The following is a 13,487-nucleotide window of genomic DNA, read 5'->3' as shown; positions in this document are numbered from 1 at the left end:
CGCAATATAATGGTAAAATGAAAATAAAAATAGGATTGAATGAGGAAGTGCCCTGGAGTACAATAATATATGGTTAAGGGGAGGTAGTTAATGTCTAATCTGCACAAGGGATGGTCAGGTCCTGTAGGATCCATGCCTGGTTTATTTTTATGAACGTCAGCTCCAGCGCATCTTCCTATCACGCTCCAGTGCAGGAAGTAAGGTGGGCACATTGTCTTTGTACCGTGGATCCAGCAGGGTGGCAACCCAGTAGTCCGCACACATTAAAATGTGGGCAACTCTGCTGTCGTTGCGCAGGCACTGCAGCATGTAGTCGCTCATGTGTGCCAGGCTGCCTAGAGGTAAGGACAAGCTGTCCTCTATGGGAGGCGTATTGTCATCGTCCTGCGTTTCCCCCCAGCCACGCACCAGTGATGGGCCCAAGCTGCGTTGGGTGCCACCCCGCTGTGACCATGCTTCATCCTCATCCTCCTCCACCTCCTCCTCATCCTCGTCCTTCTCGTCCTCCAGTAGTGGGCCCTGGCTGGCCACATTTGTACCTGGCCTCTGCTGTTGCAAAAAACCTCCCTCTGAGTCACTTCGAAGAGACTGGCCTGAAAGTGCTAAAAATGACCCCTCTTCCTCCTCCTCCTGGGCCACCTCCTCTTCCATCATCACCCTAAGTGTTTTCTCAAGGAGACATAGAAGTGGTATTGTAACGCTGATAACGGCATCATCGCCACTGGCCATGTTGGTGGAGTACTCGAAACAGCGCAACAGGGCACACAGGTCTCACATGGAGGCCCAGTCATTGGTGGTGAAGTGGTGCTGTTCCGCAGTGCGACTGACCCGTTCGTGCTGCAGCTGAAACTCCACTATGGCCTGCTGCTGCTCGCACAGTCTGTCCAGCATGTGCAAGGTGGAGTTTCACCTGGTGGGCACGTCACATATGAGGCGGTGAGCGGGAAGGCCGAAGTTACGCTGTAGCACAGACAGGCGAGCAGCGGCAGGATGTGAACAAAGGAAGCGCGAACAGACGGCCCGAACTTTATGCAGCAGCTCTGACATGTCGGGGTAGTTGTGAATGAACTTCTGCACCACCAAATTCAGCACATGCGCCAGGCAAGGGATGTGCGTCAAACCGGCTAGTCCCAGAGCTGCAACGAGATTTCGTCCATTATCGCACACCACCAGGCCGGGCTTGAGGCTCACTGCCAGCAACCACTCGTCGGTCTGTTGTTCTATACCCCGCCACAACTCCTGTGCGGTGTGGGGCCTGTCCCCCAAACATATGAGTTTCAGAATGGCCTGCTGACGTTTACCCCGGGCTGTGCTGAAGTTGGTGGTGAAGGTGTGTGGCTGACTGGATGAGCAGGTGGAAGAAGAGGAGGAGGAAGCTGAGTAGGAGGAGGATGCAACAGGAGGCAAAGAATGTTGCCCTGCGATCCTTGGCGGCGGAAGGACGTGCGCCAAACAGCTCTCCGCCTGGGGCCCAGCCGCCACTACATTTACCCAGTGTGCAGTTAGGGAGATATAGCGTCCTGGCAGTGCTTACTGATCCACGTATCTGTGGTTAGGTGGACCTTGCCACAGATGGCGTTGCACAGTGCACACTTGATTTTATCGGATACTTGGTTGTGCAGGTAAGGCACGGCTCTCTTGGAGAAGTAGTGCCGGCTGGGAACAACATACTGTAGGACAGCAAGCAACATGAGCTGTTTGAAGCTGTCTGTGTCCACCAGCCTAAATGACAGCATTTCATATACCAGTAGTTTAGAAATGCTGGCATTCAGGGCCAGGGATCGAGGGTGGCTGGGTGGGAATTTACGCTTTCTCTCAAATGTTTGTGAGATGGAGAGCTGAACGCTGCCGTGTGACATGGTTGAGATGCCTGGTGACGGAGGTGGTGGTGTTGGTGGTACATCCCCTGTTTGCTGTGTGGCAGGTGCCAATGTTCCTCCAGAGGCGGAGGAAGAGGCCAAGGCGGCAGCAGCAGAAGAGGCCGAGGCGACAGCAGCAGAAGAGGTAGCAGGGGGAGCCTGAGTGACTTCCTTGTTTTTAAGGTGTTTACTCCACTGCAGTTCATGCTTTGCATGCAGGTGCCTGGTCATGCAGGTTGTGCTAAGGTTCAGAATGTTAACGCCTCGCTTTAGGCTCTATTGGCACAGCGTGCAATCCACTCGGGTCTTGTCGTCAGCACATTGTTTGAAGACGTGCCATGCCAGGGAACTCCTTGAAGCTGCCTTTGGGGTGCTCGGTCCCAGATGGCGGCGGTCAGTAGCAGGCGGAGTTTCTTGGCGGCGGGTGTTCTGCTTTTGCCCACTGCTCCCTCTTTTGCTACGCTGTTGGCTCGGTCTCACCACTGCCTCTTCCTCCGAACTGTGAAAGTCAGTGGCACGACCTTCATTCCATGTGGGGTCTAGGACCTCATCGTCCCCTGCAACGTCTTCCACCCAGTCTTGATCCCTGACCTCCTGTTCAGTCTGCACACTGCAGAAAGACGCAGCAGTTGGCACCTGTGTTTCGTCATCAGAGACGTGCTGAGGTGGTATTCCCATGTCCTCATCATCAGGAAACATAAGTGGTTGTGCGTCAGTGCAATCTATGTTTTCCACCGCTGGGGAAGGGCTAGGTAGATGCCCTTGGGAAACCCTGCCAGCAGAGTCTTCAAACAGCATAAGAGACTGCTGCATAACTTGAGCCTCAGACATTTTCCCTGGTATGCATGGGGGTGATGTGACAGACTGATGGGCTTGGTTTTCAGGCGCCATCTGTGCGCTTTCTGCAGAAGACTGGGTGGGAGATAATGTGAACGTGCTGGATCCACTGTCGGCCACCCAATTGACTAATGCCTGTACCTTCTCAGGCCTTCCCATCCTTAGTACGGCATTGGGCCCCACCAAATATCGCTGTAAATTCTGGCGGCTACTGGGACCTGAGGTAGTTGGTACACTAGGACGTGTGGCTGTGGCAGAACGGCCACGTCCTCTACCCAGCACCAGAGGGTCCACTAACACCACCACGACCATGTCCGCGTCCGCGTCCCTTACTAGATGTTTTCCTCATTGTTACCGTTCATTACAATAAGAAAAATATTATTTGGCCCAATATATTGAATTCAAATTCAGGCCTTTTTTTACAGACACCTAACACTATCTGGCTATCTATTTAGGTACCATATTACACTAATACAGGCACAGCAGTAACAACAGATTTAGCTGAATATAAATTGTAGGCCTAGTATTTAGGCGCTGGATGACAGGTATACGTTTACGGACAGAATTAGACTTGGAAATGCACGGTAGCGTGTGAAGTTATTGTGGATGACCCTATCAGCACCTTCAATCTAATATACCCTTTTATGGATAGATTTAAAGTAGGCCTGATACAGCAGAAACCACTAATTTAGGGAATTGCTAAGTTGGGAATTGTATTTCAACCCAGAACAAAAATTTATCCTTTGCCAGACAACAGACAGTACTACAATTGGCTGGCCACAGCTGAAACACCAGATTTAGGGTACTGCTATTTTGGCAATTGTATTTCACCCCTCAATAAAATAGCAAGCACAGCCAAGCCCCTGATGTAGGATATAGCAAAAAATTAACCACACTATTGATGGTTAAATGGACTTGGTGGCAGCTTGCCCCTGATGTAGAATATAGCAAAATAACCATACTATTGATGGTTAAATGGACTTGGTGGCAGCTTGTGCTGGCGCACCACAAGACACAAAATGGCCGCCGATCACCCCAGAAAAAAGTGACAGAAAAACGCTCTGGGCAGCCTAAAAACAGTGAGCAATTGAATAGCAGCAGTTCAATGATCCACAGCTGTAGATCGATCACTGACTTAAGTGTTTTGGAGGAGTTAATCACTGCCTAATCTCGCCCTAACAGTCGCAGCTGCAACCTCTCCCTACACTGATCATAGCAGAGTGACGTGCTGCGCTACGTGACTCCAGCTTAAATAGAGGCTGGGTCACATGCTGCACTGGCCAATCACAGCCATGCCATGGCTGTGACGGCCTCTTGGGGCAAGTAGTATGATGCCTGTTGATTGGCTGCTTTGCAGCCTTTCAAAAAGCGCCAAGAAAACGACGAACACCGAACCCGGGTTCGGGTTCGGGTCCGTGTCACGGACACCCCAAAATTCGGTACGAACCCGAACTATACAGTTCGGGTTCGCTCATCCCTAGTGTTCACCTGAGGGGTTAAAGGGATTCTGTCACCTCCCCTAACCCAAAAAACGATTTTAAAGCAGCCATGAAGCACAGCTTACCTTGATTAGGCTGTGCTCTTTTATCTTGTAATCCGTCCATCAGTTTCTGCAAAAAACGACTTTTATTGATATGCAAATGAGTCCTGAATGTGCCCAGAGGGGCGTTTTGTTCCTCTTAGAGAGCCCAGTACCGCCCCTCTTACAATGCCCAGCCCGCCTTCCTTGCACTGTCTAACGGCCCCCAGCCTGCCACAGCCTCTCCTCCCTCTCCTCCCCCTCCCTCACGCCGAACGAACTCTCGCACAGGCGCAGTACCCACTGAGGGCTGCGCCTGTGCGATCAGCAGGAGACTGAGGGCAGGAGCTTCATCCTCGTCACTGGGCTCGGCGCATGCCCAGTGACGAGGATGAAGCTCCTGCCCTCAGTCTCCTACTGATCGCACAGGCGCAGCCCTCAGTGGGTACTGCGCCTGTGCGAGAATTTGTTCGGCGTGAGGGAGGGGGAGGAGAGGGAGGAGAGGCTGTGGCAGGCTGGGGGCCGTTAGACAGTGCAAGGAAGGCGGGCTGGGCACTGTAAGAGGGGCGGTACTGGGCACTGTAAGAGGGGCGGTACTGGGCTCTCTAAGAGGAACAAAACGCCCCTCTGGGCACATTCAGGACTCATTTGCATATCAATAAAAGTCGTTTTTTGCAGAAACTGCTGGACGGATTACAAGATAAAAGAGCACAGCCTAATCAAGGTAAGCTGTGCTTCATGGCTGCTTTAAAATCGTTTTTTGGGTTAGGGGAGGTGACAGAATCCCTTTAAGTCATGTGATATTTTTTATAGAGTAGGTACTCACGGATGTGGCAATACCTAATATGTATACTTTTTTATTTTTTTTATTTTATTTTAACACAATAAAAGCATTTTAGAAAAAAAAAACATGTTTTAGTGTCTCCATAGTCTGAGAGCCATATATAATATTTTTTGGGCGATTGTCTCATATAGTGGCTCATTTTTTGCGGGATGAAGTGACGGTTTGATTGGTACCAATTTGGCGTAAATATGACTTTTTATCAGTTTTATTTTTGGGTGGGGAAGTGAGGTCGGCAAAAATTCTATTTCATCATCATATTATTATTTTTTTTATGGCGTTTACCATGCGGCGAAAGTAACATGACCCTTTTAGAGATCAGGTTGTTACGGACGCAGTGATATCAAACATATGTAGTGTATTTTTTTATTTTTAATCAGTGATAAATATGCGGCTATAAGAAGAAATTCATTTATTTTTTTCAGTGGGTCTGATGCCTATATAATACACTACAGTACCCTATGTAGTGTACTGTAGTGTATTGTGACTTTAAACTGCTTTTAGCAGAAGCCTGATCCGGCTTAGCTATATCATGGCAAGCAGGAAGCCTGTGAAGGCGTCCCGTTGCCATGGTAACCATCGGACACTGCCACAACGGAGCAGCGGCTGATGAGGGAGCATCCTTCCCTTTGTGATCCCATCAAGTATCGGGTGGCTGCAACGGCACAGCAGCGACCGATGGGAGAGGGAGCTATCTCCTTGTTAACCCCTTCCATACAGCAGTCCCTATGGATCGCTGCATGGAAGGGGTTAAACGGCTGACATTGGCCGTTTCAAGCAGAGTGGCAGCTATATGCTGACACTCTGCAAACCGCTCGGCTATCCTGAAAATGGGGGAAGTGGGGGGGGGGGGGGGGGGGGCCCGCCATCGCGCTCCCGGCCATGCATAAAATGAGGAGGGGGCACATTGAGGGCTGCAGGAGGGGGAGGGAGATATTATATATACATTTTTGGCTACTTTCACACTCGCGTTTGGTGCAGATTAGTCATGAATCTGCACAGACGAATCCGCACCGATAATACAACCGCATGCATCCTTTCAGAACGGATCAGTTTGTATTATGTTTAACCATTGAATGTCAATGGGGGACGGATCCGTTTTCTATTGTGCCATATTGTGTCAGTGAAAACAGATTGGTCCCCATTGACTTACATTGTGTGTCAGGTCGAATCCGTTTGCCTCTGCATCGTCAGGTGGATGCCAAAACGTTGCAAGCAGTGTTATGGTGTCCACCTCCAGAGCGGAATGGAGACAGAACGGAGGCAAACTGATGCATTCTGAGCAGATCCTTTTCCATTCAGAATGCATTAAGGCAAAACTGATCCGTTTTGGACAGCATGTGAGAGCCCTGAACGTATCTCGCAAACGGAAAGTCAAAACACCAGTGTGAAAGTAGCCTTAGAAGGTTCTGATTCCCACAGTTGCGGACTGCATTAAGATGATCATCTGATTGGCAGGGGCAAGGGATAACCTATAGCGACAACTTTGCCCCTGTGACATGAACAGTATAGCGATTAGCCTCTGTCACTCCTGCACTCCTTATATCGCACTGTATATAGCCCCTCCTGATGAAGCAATAAAGCGAAACACGCGTCGAGGAGCGCACGCCATACCGAGCCAGCCCACACTCATACAGCGCTGAACATAGGGTAAGAAATAGAGATTTTTGATCGGCCTGATCTGATACACCGCAGCACTAGATGATATAACTTAGAAGCTATATGGTGTCAGTCGCTACATCAGAAATACCATCTGATCAATAATTAAGCTAAATATATTGCAAGTTGGGTTAGCTGTAAGCATAGCCAGAGCCAGCTAATTGATATTGTATGCTGACCTGGGCGCCTCTGCACAGCTCTCCAACAGCAATATAGCTGTATATATAGCAAAATCAATTACAAACAAGTGATATTAATGTGGACTGTCTTGCATGGCACTCTGTATGATCTCTGCATTCATGTTTTTTTGTATATGTCTTTTATGTCATTTAATAACAATAAAAAAAAACATTTTAAGGGATATTACATGGTACCGATTTCTCTTTAGTTGATATTTATATCGCACTGTGCAGGAGTCAGTACAGGCTTCACATAAAAGCCTGTACAATACAGAGAGCGGCCGGTGGTCCTGCACATGGGCATTCAGCCTAGTGCGCTGTGAAGACGGCCGCCCGGAGCTTTCTCCAGCAGGAGGCAGTGACTTCCCTTATTATGATCCGTCTCCTGCTGGAGAAAGGAAGAGAAGAAGACAGACTTTGGCCGCAAGCACAAAAAAGCCATCTGGAGGGACCACGTGACCGGGAGGCAGATCTCAAGAACGGCTGCACTCTGGAAGGTAAGTATGTGATCAATAATCTTTCCTCCACAGGTTAGCATGAAATAGCAAAATAAAGGTTAAACCCGGAGAACCCCTTTAACAAAGTTTGTGAAATCAGTTTTGAATAGCCTGAGGGGTGTAGTTTCTAAAATGGGGTCATTTGTGTGTGGTTTCTGTTATATAAGCCTCACAACGTGACTTCAGACCTGAACTGGTCCTTAAAAAGTGGGTTTGGGAAATTTCAAGATTTGCTTCCAAATTTCTAAGCCTTCTAACGTCCCCAAAAAATAAAATGGCATTCCCAAAATGATTAAAACATGAAGTATACATATGGAGAATGTAAAGTAATAACTATTTTTGAAGTTATTACTAATGTAGGGATTTGCTCTGGTAGGCAGGGTAAGCGGTCACAGTACAGGGGGCAATAACACGGTAGTAAAGCAAAAACCTGGCCTGGACTTGGGAACAGCCACCCACCCTGCTCTTTGGCTGCTCCCAATAAGAACCGGCCCGGATTGGCTATACAGCCACACTAAGTAAAACAGTGTCAGCGAGCACTAGCTGTTGCTGACACACAAAATTACCGGTTCTTATCTCACCGACGCCAGGAACCTCAGTGACACGTACCTTCTGTCAATGACGGACTCTTGCGCCTTCCTACATACCTCCCCTCTTTGTTCAACCCTGAGGGGGTGAACACATGCCAGACAGTGTACTCGGGACAGGGCATCCACGTTTTCCTGTAACTGGCCTGCCCTGTGTTCTACTGTGAACTTAAAGTTTTGCAGAGACAAGAACCACCTGGTGACCTGAGCATTCCTCTCTTTGGCCTGGCTCATCCACTTGAGAGGGGAGTGATTGGTCACCAGACAGAACTTCCTCCCCAACAGATAATAGCAGAGAAACTCGAGTGCCCACTTGATGGCCAGGCTCTCTTTCTCCACTATACTGTACCGGGTCTCTGCTGGAGTAAGGTTATGGCTGAGGAAGACAACGGGATGCTCCTCCCCGTTGACTTCCTGAGACAGTACCGGACCGAGGCCTACTTCGGAGGCATCAGTCTGTACCACATATTCAAGGATGCTTTTATGCAGATGTTGTCCCCATGCCTCTGGCTACGTCCAACAAACCACGAGGATGTCTTCCATATAGCAATTCGAAGGGCGAGAACCCAGTAGAGGCCTGTGGACTGGGTATACGCCGGAGATGCATAACTAAGCAGATACCTGGTATTCACTAGAGCCCCTGATAGTGGGCATAGGCTTGGGCTGTAGTGTAGCTGCCAGGTGCCACTCCAGAGTAGTCCCCAAGTCAGTGGCAGCTGACCAGAGGGTCAGAGTGCTCGGTGCAAGCACCAAGGGGACTTACGAGGCCTGGAGGTACGGGTCAGGACAGGCATCAATCAATCAAAGTCAGCAAATAGGATCCGAGGTCAGGGGCAGGCGGCAAACAGGCGAAGTCCATAAACGAAGTCCGAGGTCAGAGGCAGGTGGCAGAAAGCAAAGTCCAGGAGTACAATAGCAGGATTTGGTACACAGGAAGGCAGACAAGATAAACACCTTTGCACAGGAACTAGAACGGCTAGACACTGAGGTTGCTGTAGAAGGAAGTTTCTTTAAGTACCTGCTGCAATCCGGCCATTGGCTGCTGAGACAGAGGGCGTGTATATGTTGCCACATTGGAAGGAGCGATACACCCACGCAAGCTTCAGCACCAGTGCAAGTCTCCAGCAGCAAGGAAACACTGGCATGGATCACATGTAGCAGAGTTAAGTTAGTTGCTGCCCATGTTTGTCAGCTGGGCGGCAGAAGGGAAAAGAGGGAGCCCAGCTCCCGTGCCTGCTGATTGGGGCAGCGGCGCCAGCACAGGCCGCTTGGCTAAGAGTACCCCCCACTTATGCCCCTTCTTCTCAGGTCCTGGATAAGAATTTTTTCAGCAGAAGAGGGGCATTGATGTTCTCCCTGGGTTCCCAAGATCTCTCCTCAGCCTCAGAGCCAAAACCCTTCCAATCCACCAGAAACAGGGTTTTCGCTCTACTCTTCTTCACATCCAGAATGGCCTTTACCTCATAGACTTTCTCATCACTGACCGTGACCGCAACAGGAACAGAGACAGGTTTCTGGAAACAACGATTCAGGATGACGGGCTTCATCAGGGAGACATGGAAGGAATTTGGTACCCAGAGAGAGGCTGGTAGCTTAAGCTTTTAGGAAACATCATTGATTTGTTCAAGATGAATTTCAAATGGACCGATGAAGGACCCAATTTGTAGGGGGGTATTTTGAGCCGGATGTATTTGGAAGCGAGCCAAACTATCGCCAGGACAAAATTTTGGAGAATTTCTACGTTTTTTATCCGCAGACTCTTTCATGCACACATAAGCCTCTTTCAGAGCTCCCCTAGTCTCCTCCCAGATTTTAGAGAACTCTTTTGAGGTGGCGTCTGCAACAGGGATACCGGAAGAAGGAAACACTGTGTCATGGTCTTACCTCCTTGCTGTTCCTTTCGTTTGACATGTGCTGGCGGCCATCTTGGTTTCTGGGTTTTCTTGTAGCCTCCCACCCTGCGGCTCCTCCTTCCCACTGGGAGGAGCTGGATGCCTAGCTCATATATATAGGAGGTCTGTGGCTTCAGTTCCTTGCTTGGTCCTCCTGTGTTCACATGCTTCCAAGACTGCTGCTGCTTCTGGTTCCTGATCCTGGCCTCGTCTGACTACCCCGTTGGTTCCTGATTCCGGCTTCGTCTGACTACCCCGTTGGTTCCTGATTCCGGCTTCGTCTGACTACCCCGTTGGTTCCTGTTCCTGGCTTCGTCTGACTACCCTTCTGGTTCCTGACCTCTGTCGCCGCAAGACCCTGCTTCGGTTTAGCCATCCGTTCGGACTTTGCTTACGGCTTGCTCTTCAAATAAACCTTCTTATTTTCCACTTATTCCTTGTTGTACGTCTGGTTCATGGTTCCATGACATTAGGACCAAGCCATGAATTCTGACGGTACAGGGCCACCCTCGCTACCTACGCTGGTTGCCAGACTTGATCAGCAGGATCACCTGTTGGGTCGGTTCGCTGTGGCGTTGCAAACCCTGCTTGAACGCACGGCTCATTTAGCTTCCGTTGCCGATGGGTCGGTTGTCGCTCCTGGGCCCGCTCCTACTGCCGCTCCGGTTGTTGCGCCAGAGTCTACCCTGACACCTGTTGCTGCGCCTGTGGTGTTTCAGGGTATGACCGGTTCTGCCCCCCTTCCACAGCGCTTTGGGGGAGAGCCAACTCAGTGCCGAGGTTTCCTTAACCAGGTGGGCATTTACTTCGAGTTGCTGCCACATGCCTTTCCTACTGAGAGATCAAGGGTGGGCTTCTTGATCTCGCTGCTCTCGGACAAGGCCTTGGCCTGGGCCAGCCCTTTATGGGAGAACAACAATCCGGTGGTTGCCGAGTTTTCCGGTTTTGTTGCTTCTCTTCGGAAGGTATTCGATGTGCCGGCTCGTGCTGCCTCTGCTGCGAAGCTCCTTATGTCCATCAGACAGGGTTCACGATCCGTAGCTGAATACGCCATTGAGTTTCGTACCCTGGCAGCAGAGGTGGGCTGGAATAATGAGGCTCTGGTCGCTGCTTTCTCTCATGGTCTCTCGGATGCCTTGAAGGATGAGGTTGCAGCTAAGGACCTACCAGTGGAGCTCGAGTCTCTTATTTCTTTCCTGATTTTGATTGACACCAGACTCAGGGAGAGACCTTCCTTTAAGGAGAGCCTGCGGAGGTCTCCTAACAGATTGGCGCCTACGTTTGCTGTCCCACCCGTGCCTCCCTCTCCTCCCACGCCTCCTGGGGATGACTTGTCTGGGGGTGAACCCATGCAGCGGGGGTTTGCTCGCCTGTCTGAGGGGGAGAGGGTACTCCGGAGACGCGAGGGCCGATGCATGTACTGTGGTCTCGGTGGGCATTTTCGGTTGGCATGTCCGAACCGTCCGGGAGAACGCTCGCAACTGAGGTCCTGTCGGGGGCAGATCTTGGGTGGAGTCTCCTCGTCCCCGGTTTCCCGTGTTGACAAACCACTGATCACGGTTGTCCTCTCCTGGGTCGGGGGCTCGGTGACGACCCAGGCGTTGGTGGACTCTGGTGCTGGTGGTTTGTTCATTGATAGAGTGTTCGTTGCCGCCAATTCCATTCCTCTGCAGCCTCGAGGTTCCCCACTGGCTCTTGAGGCGATAGACGGCAGACCCCTTCTGCCGCCACACGTGACTCATGAGACCCTTCCAGTGGGGATAGCCATTGGTGCCGTTCACAGAGAGTCGGTCTGTCTCCAGGTTATTTCGTCTCCACACTACTCGGTGGTCTTGGGGTACCCCTGGCTCCAGAAGCATAATCCGACTTTCGATTGGAGATCGGTCGAGATCCTCTCGTGGTCACCGCAGTGTGGGGCTAGTTGCATCCATGGCCTGTCAAGTTGCTGTGTACTTCCTCGGACTCTCTGTTGCCTCCTGAATACGAAGAGTACCGGGATGTATTCGATAAGGTGCGCGCGGTTGCCCTACCTCCACACCGCCCATACGATTGTGCCATAGAGTTACAATCCGGTGCCGTTCCTCCTCGTGGCAAAGTCTATCCACTGTCGGTAGCGGAGAATGAGGCCATGGAGGAGTACGTGAGGGAGGCGCTTTCACGCGGACACATTCGCAAATCCTCGTCCCCGGCAGGGGCTGGATTTTTCTTTGTGAAAAAGAAGGGCGGCGAGTTGAGGCCTTGCATCGATTACAGGGGTCTCAATCGCATCACGATCAAGAACGCTTACCCGATACCCTTGATTTCCGAGCTGTTCGATCGCCTCAAAGGGGCCACGGTCTTTACCAAACTCGACCTGAGGGCGGCATATAACCTGGTAAGGATCAAGGCGGGCGATGAGTGGAAGACCGCGTTTAACACCAGGACCGGTCATTATGAATCCTTGGTTATGCCCTTTGGGTTGTGCAATGCGCCCGCAGTCTTCCAGGAATTCATCAACGATGTTTTCCGTGACCTGTTGCAGCAGTGTGTGGTGGTCTATTTGGATGACATCTTGGTATATTCTGCATCCATGGAGGCCCACATTCTGGATGTCAGACGAGTGTTGCAACGCTTACGAGAGAACAAGCTGTTCGGTAAGCTTGAGAAATGCGAATTTCACCGATCCCAGGTAACCTTCTTAGGTTACATCATTTCCGCTGAGGGGTTCTCCATGGATCCTGAGAAGGTTTCGGCTGTCTTACAGTGGCCCCAGCCCAGTGGGCTTCGTGCCCTGCAGCGCTTTTTGGGCTTCGCCAATTATTATCGGAAGTTCATCAGGGACTTTTCCATGCTAGCCAAGCCTCTCACTGATCTGACCAGGAAGGGCAGTAATCCTCAGGTCTGGCCGCTCGAGGCCATCCGAGCTTTTGAGGCTCTAAAGTCCGCCTTTGTGTCGGCTCCGATTCTGTCGCATCCCAACCCTGGGTTGCCTTTTGTCCTCGAGGTGGACGCGTCTGAGACGGGAGTAGGCGCCCTCCTGTCTCAGCGTAGAACACCAGAGGGTCCTCTGCTTCCTTGTGGGTTTTACTCCCGGAAACTGTCTTCCGCGGAGTGCAACTATCAGATTGGTGACAGGGAGTTATTGGCCATCGTGCAGGCCCTTAAAGAATGGAGGCACTTGCTCGAGGGCTCGGTGGTTCCGGTTCTCATCCTGACGGACCACAAGAATCTGACCTACCTCTCTGAGGCCAAGAGATTGACACCACGTCAGGCCAGATGGGCTCTGTTCTTGTCACGTTTTAATTACGTGGTCTCCTACCTACCCGGCTCCAAGAACATCAGAGCGGATGCCTTATCACGGCAGTACTCCGAGCTGTCCGGGGAGGAGTCGATTCCGACTACGGTCATACCCCCGAATCAGATCCTGGCCGCTATTCGCACCAGCCTGACTTCTCCTCTGGGTGAGCAGATTTTGGCGGCTCAATCTGGTGCTCCCTCTGGGAGACCCAACGGCAGATGTTTTGTGCCTGAGGAGTTGCGCACTCGGTTGTTGCGAACCTACCATAACTCCAAGGCCGCGGGGCACCCTGGAAAGAATCAGCTGTCCTGGGCGGTTTCACGTCTGTTCTGGTGGCCTT

Source organism: Bufo gargarizans, chromosome 7 (genome assembly GCF_014858855.1).
Source record: "Bufo gargarizans isolate SCDJY-AF-19 chromosome 7, ASM1485885v1, whole genome shotgun sequence".
NCBI classification, from domain to species: domain Eukaryota; kingdom Metazoa; phylum Chordata; class Amphibia; order Anura; family Bufonidae; genus Bufo; species Bufo gargarizans.
Note: the sequence above shows the minus strand (reverse complement) of the source record.